This window comes from Elephantulus edwardii, unplaced genomic scaffold, assembly GCF_000299155.1.
Source record: "Elephantulus edwardii isolate Elephantulus edwardi_28Jun2011 unplaced genomic scaffold, EleEdw1.0 scaffold00107, whole genome shotgun sequence".
NCBI classification, from domain to species: domain Eukaryota; kingdom Metazoa; phylum Chordata; class Mammalia; order Macroscelidea; family Macroscelididae; genus Elephantulus; species Elephantulus edwardii.
This window is the reverse complement of record NW_006399857.1, coordinates 3,541,180-3,552,129: the sequence shown is the minus strand read 5'-3', so window position 1 is coordinate 3,552,129 and position 10,950 is coordinate 3,541,180. Positions and strand designations below refer to the sequence as shown.

The following is a 10,950-nucleotide window of genomic DNA, read 5'->3' as shown; positions in this document are numbered from 1 at the left end:
GAGCATCCCCTGGAAACCGGATTCTCAGGAGTGGAAAATGCCTAGAAAGGTGGCTTAAAATACCTGGAAGTCAATTGGTCTAGCTTTAGGAGCCTCTAGGAAAAGGGGAGAGGCAATACATAGATCAGAAAGACAAAAGGGGCAGAGATGTAGTCACTAGTTGCACACACAGAACAGGAGAAGAAGAGAGCAGTGAGACTTCACATTGGCATTCAAGCATCTCGACACTGCACAGGCTAGTTCGGGAGAGAGTAAGGCATCCCAGCAGTTCCCTTAAGATGAGGACGCAGCACCTTAACTAGTGTCGCGGGTTTTGGCACCATATGTTAAGTTGGAAAACTTAAGGAAGGAATCAGAGAGAATGAGAGAAAGCTTAACACAATTTTATTAAAGGGGAGACATAGGGGAACTTCTAAGTGACGGTCCTCATTCTGAAGATGTAAAATGGGGAAGTCACACCTTCAAAGGTATCTGGGAGGGTTTTTAATACGGAGTCTTTAGGAAAGAACATTCCGTTGTGCTTTATGGTTCATCCATTAGTTCTGCCTTGTGGGGGAGGCTGTTCACTCTTCTTACCAATATGTATATTCTTTGAATTCTTCATTCTTCCCCTTAGCCCCCCTTTCCAGACTTAACAATATGTATATGAGAATACTGTCTTGTGAGCTTAAATGTGTGTATGTATTGGTAGAGGATAAACTTTAAGTTGTACAATATCAAGGAAATGACATAGAAGACAGCTCAGAAGCAGACACATTCACAGAATAAAAAGAAAAGAAAGTAGTCAGACAAAAAACATTATAGATCATATCATTCCATCCTTATGAGGGAGCTAGCAAAGGAATATCTATGGAAGTAAAGAAAATTAAAAATAATTAGTATCTTAAATAGACTTGTAGCATCGTATTGGTTTAAGAAAATGTTCTAAAACTAATTTATTATAACAGGTTTATAATTTGGTAAATTAACTAGAAGTCATTACTTGCATGTATAAAATGGATGAATTATAAGGAATATAAAATAAGTTTTTATTATGTTGTTTATTTAAAAAGAGGTAAATTGACATTAGAGGCAAAAGAAAGTATTATAATGAGTACATATGGAAAACAATCTTGATTTTACATTTAGGAGATATTTGGTTCCTGTTAGATACCTTTCAGTTAGCTGTAGTTCATAAGAATCCTTTGCGAGGGGGAAATTCAAGATGGCGGCAGCCGGGAACTCCGACTCTAGTCTCCTGCTGTTCGACTGTCCAACTTGGGCAGGTAAACCTCCACCTGGTTTACATCTGGATGTTGTGAAAAGAGGCAAACTAATTGAGAGACTGATTATTGATGAGAAGAAGTATTACTTATTTGGGAGAAATTCTGATCTATGTGACTTTACCATTGACCACCAGTCTTGCTCTGGTTTCCACGCTGCCCTGGTCTACCACAAGCATCTGAAGAGAGTATTGTTAATAGATCTCAACAGTACACACGGCACTTTCTTGGGTCACATTCGGTTGGAACCCCCCAAGCCTCAGCAAATTCCCATCGATTCCACAGTGTCATTTGGTGTGTCTACAAAGGGCATACAACTCTTCGTGAGAAGCCTCAGTCATTGCCATCAGCTGTGAAAGGAGATGAGAAGATGGGTGGAGAGGACGATGAACTCAAGGGCTTACTGGGGCTTTCAGAGGAGGAGACTGAACTTGATAACCTGACAGAGTTTAACACTGCCCACAACAAATGGTTTTCTACCCTCACCATTGAGGAAGGGAATCTGGATATTCAGAGGCCAAAGAGGAAAAGGAAGAACTCAAGGGTGACTTTTAGTGAAGATGATGAGATCATCAACCCAGAGGATGTGGATCCTTCAGTTGGTCGCTTCCGAAATATGGTGCAAACCGCTGTGGTCCCAGTCAAGAAGAAGCGAATGGAGGGGCCTGGCTCCCTAGGGCTGGAGAAATCGGGGAGCAGACGCCTGCAGAACTTTACATTCAGTGGGGTACTCTATGGAGGCTTGCCCCCTACGCACAATGAAGCGGGTTCCCAGCCACATGGCATCCACGGGACCTTGCCCATGCCGTATCCAAACCTAGCCCCTGATGTGGACTTGACTCCCATTGTGCCATCAGAAGTGAACATGAACCCTGCTCCGAACCCTGCAGTCTATAATCCTGAAGCTGTAAATGAACCCAAGAAGAAGAAATATGCAAAAGAGGTTTGGCCAGGCAAAAAGCCCACACCATCATTACTGATTTGATATTTTTGGTCATGGAAAAGGGTGGGATTGGGTGGGAATGGAGTGGAAGGGTGATGAGGGAGCTGATGAACTAGGGAGAAAAACTTTTCATGTGTGCAGTACATGTGTTCAGAATGTCTCCTGGAGTCCTAACCATGTATTATTAAAACTGGGGATAAGGTTGAAATATTCCATAAAGACCTGTCTTCAGAACACTTTGAGTGTAGAAAATGGTTCATATGTATCCTTTTGAATATAGACTGCCCTGACTTTTTCCTAGGCGTTTCTTTACCTACTTTTTCCTTTTCCCCCTCTTTCTAGGATCATTTTTAGTCAGTCACAGGTCCCTGGGGGGAGGCTCTAGGCCCTCATATGAATCCAGAGCTGTGGGGGTTACAATAGTATCACCAGCCTTGTGGGTCCAGCAACTGAATTTACATTTACTATTTGTGCAGGTTCTGGATTTTGAGTTGGTCAAAAGAGGGATTCCATCTTTTCATTAAACCAACTCAAAAATGCTTACCTGAAGTCAATGGTTTTGAGGTCCAGTAGTGAGACTTTTTTATTTAGTCCTTTCTGTTGGAATGACAACAATTTTATTTTCTTTTTGTCTATAACCAGTGCTGTAGACACAGGTTGATAGTTTTCAACTTCTGGAGTATTTGAACGTTACCTGTTTTTTCTTGGCAAACCTGAGCACTCCACTTGCCAGAGTTTCTCCTCTGATTTCTGAGTAGTGTGCTTTCCAAGTGTGTTATGAAGGCATTCTTTTAAGGATATAGCCAGTTAGGACAATTCACATTAAAAAGGAAAAGGTATTACTTGGCTGGTAAATAATGTCTCTTGAAGGACATCTTTGGATTTGTGGTTTGGAAACTATTTCCCCCCCCCTCAATTAAGAGCTCTTGCTATTCAGAGCTCTAGGACTAGACCTGGCTAACAGACATAGGAGACAGGTAGAAAACATTGCTACGAACTTTGTACAGAGATTTGTACATTTGTGTAATAGGCCTTTTCAAGCTTTATGTGTAGCTTTTTACCTGAACCTTTATTACATTGTAAATTAAATACAAATTTTGTAAAAAAAAAAAAAGAATCCTTTGCAGACTACCAAGCCTTGCATAATATTCATTATTTTTGTCTTGAGTGAATCATTTCTTGTAGATTATCTGGCATCATATTAAAAAGGAAAGACTAAAACATCACAAGGGAACTTCTGTAATTAAAGGTAAGGAATTATACTGCCATTTCAAAGGCATACAGTTCAAATTCACCAGCTGTTACATGGGAGAAAAATGGACAATCTCCTCTCATGTAATTTACTGCTTCTGAAAATTAGTTGGAGGGTCAGCTAAAGATTGATTCCACTTTAATGATCCACAACAATAACAGTGTCACAAACAACAATTAGTAGAATAGGGTTATTTTGTGTGTGTGTGTTTTTTTTAATGACTTGTAAGTATATTTAAGGATGAAATTGAATAGAAAATCATATGTCAAATTTAAATTAAATTATTTGAGTAAAAATAAATTAAAGTTTCTGTTTGTGCATACATATGTTAAGCAAAGTTAATTTTCAGATAATAAACACAGACTGAAGAAGAATATTGACTTCATACTTTTTTTTAGAATGAAAATATATTACTCCTTAAACAATGTATTTTCCTATCTAAAATAGCAAATTAATTTAAATACCCAGATCTCTGAAATTTCACCAACTGTACAATTATCTTTGTAGCTCTGGTGGCACAGACAGTTGTTTTTGGCAGTTGAATTCCACCAGCCACTTCTTAGGAGGAAGATGGTACTGTAAAGTTTTGAACCCAATTGTGGGTCAGCTATTAAGACAGATCTTAATCAAAGACTGAGTTAGTGAATAATAAACTTACCTCTAACAGAAAGACAAACCTAACTAAACAAAACTAGTCTTAATTCAGGTTTACCGTATTTGAAAACAATTAAAATTTAGAAATAGAAAGTAATTTTAATGTCTTATTTAATTAATTGAGAACAAAATCTCAGGGGTAGATCTGCTGAAATAAAGATGATACTTCAATATTTTATTCTGCACTAGTTCCCTTGACAATTCTTTTTATGTAGTTGTTTCTCATTTATGTTACGAGCAAAGTATTTTTTGATACTATTCTTTTACATCATTGCTTGATTAAATATTATTCCCTGAACCATCAATACTTAAAATAGGTAATTCTTCAGTGGGAAGTATGCTAGGAAAATCACTAAATAAAATATTTTAATATTCCTTAGAATAAATACAGTACATAAAAATGATTATTTTTTCATTGTAAATAACATAAACTACGGTTTGCTGACTCTTTAAAAAAATGTAAAGAACTCTGGTTTTTATCTATTTGAAAAATACCAAGAAATTTACCCAGATTGATTTTACTTGCCTTCCACAAACTCAGGGCATACATTGTAGTTTAATGAATAGTTTTGCATAATTTTTTTTAAAATATAAATTTGTATTATTGAGCTTAAATGTTAAAATATTCGTATTAAAATCTGTAATGAAGTAAATTAAAATGTTAAAAGTACTATTTTTCCTTGATAATGTTATATATCTATTTCAATATATTTAACATAGTTGGCCAAGCCACAAATGACCTACAGAGGAGCCAGAATTAACAAGTAATAATATAATAACTTGAATTAAATTTGTATTTTAGTTAAAACTGATTTATATTTCATTATAAATATGGCTAAATATTATATGAGACATAGACTAAAGGTATATCAATTTCTTTTAATGATCAATATATACTTGGAAAATATACTTAATTTACCTAATATTAAATGTAATTTGGCATCCTTCAACTAACAACTTTTCTAAATTATAATCTATTGTTTGAATTTTTATGAAAATATAGAAAACATAACAGTTGCCAAATAAAAATTGGTCATATGTATATAATTCATTGACATTGATTGAGGCACTAGTCCTTGGAGAGGGACATCATGTTTGGGAGACTGGAGGGACGATGCAGTAGAGGAAGACCCTGGATGAGATGGCTCATTTCTATAATTGGGATGGTGGGAGTGAGTGTGTCAGAGACGGTGAGATTGGCACAGGATGGAACACGGTTTAGGGCTCTTGTACACAGGTCGCTATGAGTCACAAGCAACTCAGCTGCACAGAACAACAACATATAATTTTTATGATTAGAAAAATGTCATCTAATAGTTTAAGCTTATCAAGTTTAGAATAAAATATATCAAAGTGTTTCAGTTATTTCCTCTTTGGTTTACAAATTGTGTGTGATGGATCTACTAAGTTTTATATTGGGAAAAACATAAAAACCAAACTGTAAATTTTACAATAAGAAAATCAAATCACAAGTACAACACACTGTTATTGTTGTTGTTATGTGCTTTCTAGTCACCTGCAACTCATAGTGACCTTATATAAAATGGCTCTGAAGCCTGCCTTGTCCTGAACCAGTCTCACTGACTCTGATACACTTATATCCATTGCCCTTGTTACTGCATCAATCCATCTCATCTGGTGTCTTCCTCTCCTGTGTTGTTCCTCCACCTTCCCGAGCATGACCATGACCAGTCCCACTTGGCCACATGCCCAAAGTATGTCAGACAGAGCTTCAAAATCCTAAACTCTAAGGAGAAACTTTTGCTCATATATTGCTTCATGCAATTTTTCTGTGTCAGTTTGTGGTGATGAAGGAAGAACTTCAAGCTGCTCTGAAAGAATTGGGAAAAAACAAGCCTCGAGGAATTGACAGCATACCAATTGACATATTTCAGCTCACAGATTCTGCCCTCAATGTGCTAAGTTGTGCCAAGAAATCTGTAAGACAGCCACCTGGACAACTGACTGAAAGAGATCAATATCCCATTCTAAAGAAAGGTGACTTAACAGAGTATGATAAATATCAAACAATATCATTAGTATAACATGCAAGCAAGATTCTGCTGAAAATGATCCAAAAACGACATCAACAGAGAAATACCAAATGTGCAGGCTGAGTTTAGAAGAAGCCATGGGACTAGGGATATTAGAGCTAATGCTAGATAGATCTTGCCTGAAAGCAGAGAGTACCAGAGGAAAGTCTATCTGTGTTTCAATGATTATGCAAAGGCTTTTGATTGTGTAGATCATAACAAATTGTGACTGACTCTGAGAAGAAGGGGAATCCCAAAACATTCGATTGTGTATATGTGGAACTTATACTTGAACCAAGAGACACTCATCAAAACAGAGGAAGGGGACACTGCATGGTTCAAAATCAGGAAGGGTATCTGCCAGACATATATTCTGTCTCCATACCTTTTCAATCTATATGCAGATTAAATCATCCAGGATGCTGGGCTGTATGAGGAAGAATGTGGCATCAGGATTGGAGGAAGATTCATCAACAACCTGCGCTATACAGATGACACAACCCTGCTGGTTGAAACTGAGGAGGACCTGAAGCACTTGCTGCAGAAGGTCAAGGACTGCACCCTTGAACATGGGTTGAAGCTCAACATCAAGAAAACAAAGATTCTCAGCACTGGGCCAATTGGAAGCATCATTATGGATGGTGAAGAGATTGAGATTGTTAACATTTTTAGTTTACTTGGCTCCACAATCAACATTCTTGGTACCAGCAGACAGGAAATCAAGATATGAATTTCACTGGGAAAGTCAGCTGTCAAGGACCTCTCCAGAGTACTGAAGAACAACATTTGTCTGGAGACTAAAGTGTGCCTAATCCAGACTATAGTCTTCACAATTGCTTGCTTTGCATCAGAGAGCTGGACGATGACTAGGAATGATAGAAAGAGAATCGATGCCTTTGAGATGTGGTGCTGGAGGAGAGTGTTGAATATGTCATGGACTGCTGGGAGAACAAACAATATTTTATCAGATAAGAGTCTTACAACAGAAGTTTACAGAATATTCCTGTGACTTCACAAGAAAAAGATCAATAACTCAATTACAAAATGGGCAAAAGACGTGGTAAGAACTTTCACAGAGGAAGACATTTGACTGTCCAATAAACACACGAAGAAATGCTCCAAATCACTGGCAATAAGAGAGATGCAAATCAAAACGACAATGAGATACCATCTCCCTCCAGTAGTAGTGGCAAAGTTTAATAGGAGAGCAAGTAATAAAAGTGGGAGAGGATGTAGAAAGATAGGAACTCTTATTTATTGTTGTTGTAATTGTAAAATGGTACAACCATTCTGGAAGGCAGTTAGGCACTTCCTCAAAAACCTGAACATAAAAATTCCATATGACCCAGCTAATTCACGGCTTGGAATACTCCATGAGAAAACGAGAACTGAGTCACAAATGAAGACTTACGTACCAATGTTCATAGCAGTGCTATTCCCCATTACAAGAACATGGAAACTGCCCAGATATCCAACCACAATGGAAAGGATTGAGAAATTATGGTACATTCACACATTATAATAGTAACGCAACACACAGGAACAGTGATGCTGTAAATCACTACCTAACTTGGGAAGGACTAGATAGCATTATGCTGAGTGAATTAACTCAGTCCCACAAGGACAAATACTGTGTAAAACCAGTTTTGTAGAATGGGTATGAAGACCCAAGGGGGAGAGGGTGGAAGGAGAAGGGTGAGGATGGACAGGGGGCAGGGTGTTAATCATAGGGTTGTACAATTTGAGGAGGGGGCAATATGAAGGAAATGGGAATGTTCTTGTGTGAAAAACAATGTATTCAATCTTTGTAGATAAACTAGCATAATAATAACAAATCTTTAAAAAATACTATAGACATCAAGATGGTGATAGAATTGATGTAATAGGTTTTTATAGATTAACTCTTTTTATTTTTGTGCTTGATTTAATTGCTGAATTAGAGAAGTCTGACACTACCTCAAGGTCTTTAAAATCTTCTAAGAATAAAAAACACACAAAATCCCCGCTGTTAAATTAAAGCAGATACATAGCAACCCTCCATTGGGTTTCTGAGGCTATAAGTCTTAGTAGAATAACACTACTCAAATCTCTCTCACAGAACCATCTGGTAAATTCAAAACTGTTGATGTTTAGATTAACATCCAAAATACATTATGCACTTGATCACAAGGACTTCCAGTTTTACATACTAGACAAGTTTTCAGTGGTTAAAAACTGAACTCACTGCCTTCCTGGTAGAACCCACAAGTACATCACCTTCCATTGGAATTTGGAGGCTGTAAATCTCTTGGCCAATGCATGCCACTTTGCTATGTATCAGAGAGATGAAAAATGACTAAGGATGACAGAAAAATAATTGATGCCTTTGAATTGTGGTGCTTGAGAATAATTTTGAGCATAACATGGACTGCCAAGAGAACAAATGAGTGTTCTGGAGAGAGTGAAATTAAGTTTCTCCTTGAAAAAAAATGTATTTTGAAGGTCCTTCTCACATATTTTGGGTGTGTTGCCAGGAGGGAGCAGCACTTGGAGAAGGACATCATGCCTGGAAGAGTGGAGGGACAGCACAGGAGAAGAAGATCCGAGATGAGATGGATTGACACAATAATTAGGTCAATGGAATTAGGTGTGCTGGAGTCAGTGAGACTGCCTCAGGACAGGGAAGCATAGAGCTATTGTACATAGTGTCTATTGGAATTACAGACTGACTCAATGACACAGAACAACCTCAAATCGATTGGGAGGAGAATATTCATCCCGGAGAGACATTGATGGATTCTAAGCCCCAGAGAGATATAACTCTTACATTAGAGGGTAACTTTCTGATGATTATACCAATTTCTCTAAGGTTAAAAGAATTATCGATTAAAACAGGATTAAAAGCATTCTCTAGAAAGCTAAAATTGAGAAATTTGTTGGAGTGTATTATGTGACTGTTACATAAAAAAAGTTTAAATATGTAAGCTCAAAATAATTTCTTCTCAAAGCAATAAGTGAATTTCATCCCAGCGTCTAACCTGTACACATTCTTAAATCTCCAGTACCTCAATGTGAATGGTATGCTGCTAAAATAAATACTATAGGTAATTCTCACCAAGACCCATCACCCCAACTGAACGTGAGATACCCTATCCAGACTCATTATGCGTCTCAGTCCATGTGGGACAGGCAGGTTTCCAGATCAGTAGTGCCTGCTTGGAATTCTACTCTCCGGAACGTGGAATTCAGCATGATGGACAGATGCCCAGTGATAAAAGCATTGATGAAGAGAACAACACCTTCACCATCTTCTGTGAAACCACTGCCAGAAAATGCGTGACCAGAGAACTTGTGAATTTGGACCTCACCCTAACTGATAAGGTGTGAAATGGCCTATACTGATAGATCTTCCATACAGAGCATCTTATCACTGTAATAGAAAATATTGACTTGTGGTAACTATACCATTGACAAAGAGATCATTGATCCAGTACTTGACAGACAAGCTGTCTGACTAGACTCTGACATAGGCCTTCAGAGCTTCCTGGTGTTCCACACATCTGGAGGGAAAACTGGCTCTAGTTTCATTCCACTCCTCATGGAAGGACTCTGTTGACAAGAACTCCAAATTGGAGTTCCCATGTACTCAGTCCCGCTCAGGTGTCCATAGCCTTAGTGGAGCCCTACATCTCTATTCTGACCACCCACACCACCCTGGAGCATTCAGAATGTGCCTTCATCTTAGATAATGAGGCCATCTATGATGTCTGTCTCCACAATCTGTATATCATGATTCCAACTACACAAACCTCAATCAACTCATCAGTCAAATCATCTCTTCCATTAATCCTTTGCTTCACTTTTATGAGGCCCCGAAAGTGGATCTGACAGGGTTCCAGATCAACTTGGTGTCCCATCCTTGTATCTTCTTTCTGGTAATTACCTGTACACCTGTCATCTGTGCAAAGAAGGCTTACCATGAACAGCTTCTGGTGAAAGAGGTAATTAATGTCTCCTTTAAACCTGTTAACTAGATCGTGAAATGTGACTCCCATACTGACAATTACTTGCCTACTGTGCCATGGGAGATGTGGTGCCCAAGGATATCTATACTGCCATTTCTACCATCTGAATCAAGCATAGTATTCAGTTTGTGCACTGGTATCCAATAGATTTCATTGTTGGCACCAACTATCAGCCACTCACTGTGGTGCCCAGGGAGTGACCTGGCCAAGGTGTAGAGAGAATTGTGTATGTTGAGCAGATGACCACCATTGCTGAGGCCTATTCCTGTCTGGACCACAAGTTTAACTTGATGCACGCCAGGGGAGTGTCCTTGCACTGATATGTGGGTGGGGGCATGGAATAGGATGAGTTTTCTGAAGCTCTAGACGATATGGCTGTCCTGGAGGAAGTTTAAGAGGAAATGGGAACCAATTCCTATGAGGATAAGAGGAAAGAATAGTGGCTGCCTGGATTCCATTCGTTATGTTTATTACAAAATTCTTTCCAAATAAATATTTACCTTGCACAGGAAAAAAAAAACAAACAAAAACAAACCAAACATCATAGAACCATATATTTTTAAAATAAAGACTAAAGCAAAATCCTTGTAATCACAAAATACTGAAATATATATAGTATAAATGTAAAATTCATGTAATATTGGGGACAAGGTTCTAATTATTGTAGTTAAATATTTTTGAAAGTATTTAGTTGTCAGAAGGAAATCTTTTTTATTAGAAAAAGCTACATATATTTACAAATATATGTGAAAAGACTTTCTTATTCCATCACCAATTTAAATTTTAAAAAAGAATTATTTAA

The 10,950-nt window shown here is 37.7% G+C and overlaps 2 pseudogenes; both read left to right on the top strand.

Moving 5' to 3' along the window:
* The first annotated feature begins 1,204 nt into the window (after positions 1-1,204).
* LOC102852121 lies at positions 1,205-2,247 on the top strand (annotated as a pseudogene).
* A 3,542-nt stretch (positions 2,248-5,789) lies between these two features.
* Positions 5,790-10,588, top strand: LOC102860257 (annotated as a pseudogene).
* Positions 10,589-10,950: the final 362 nt, after the last annotated feature.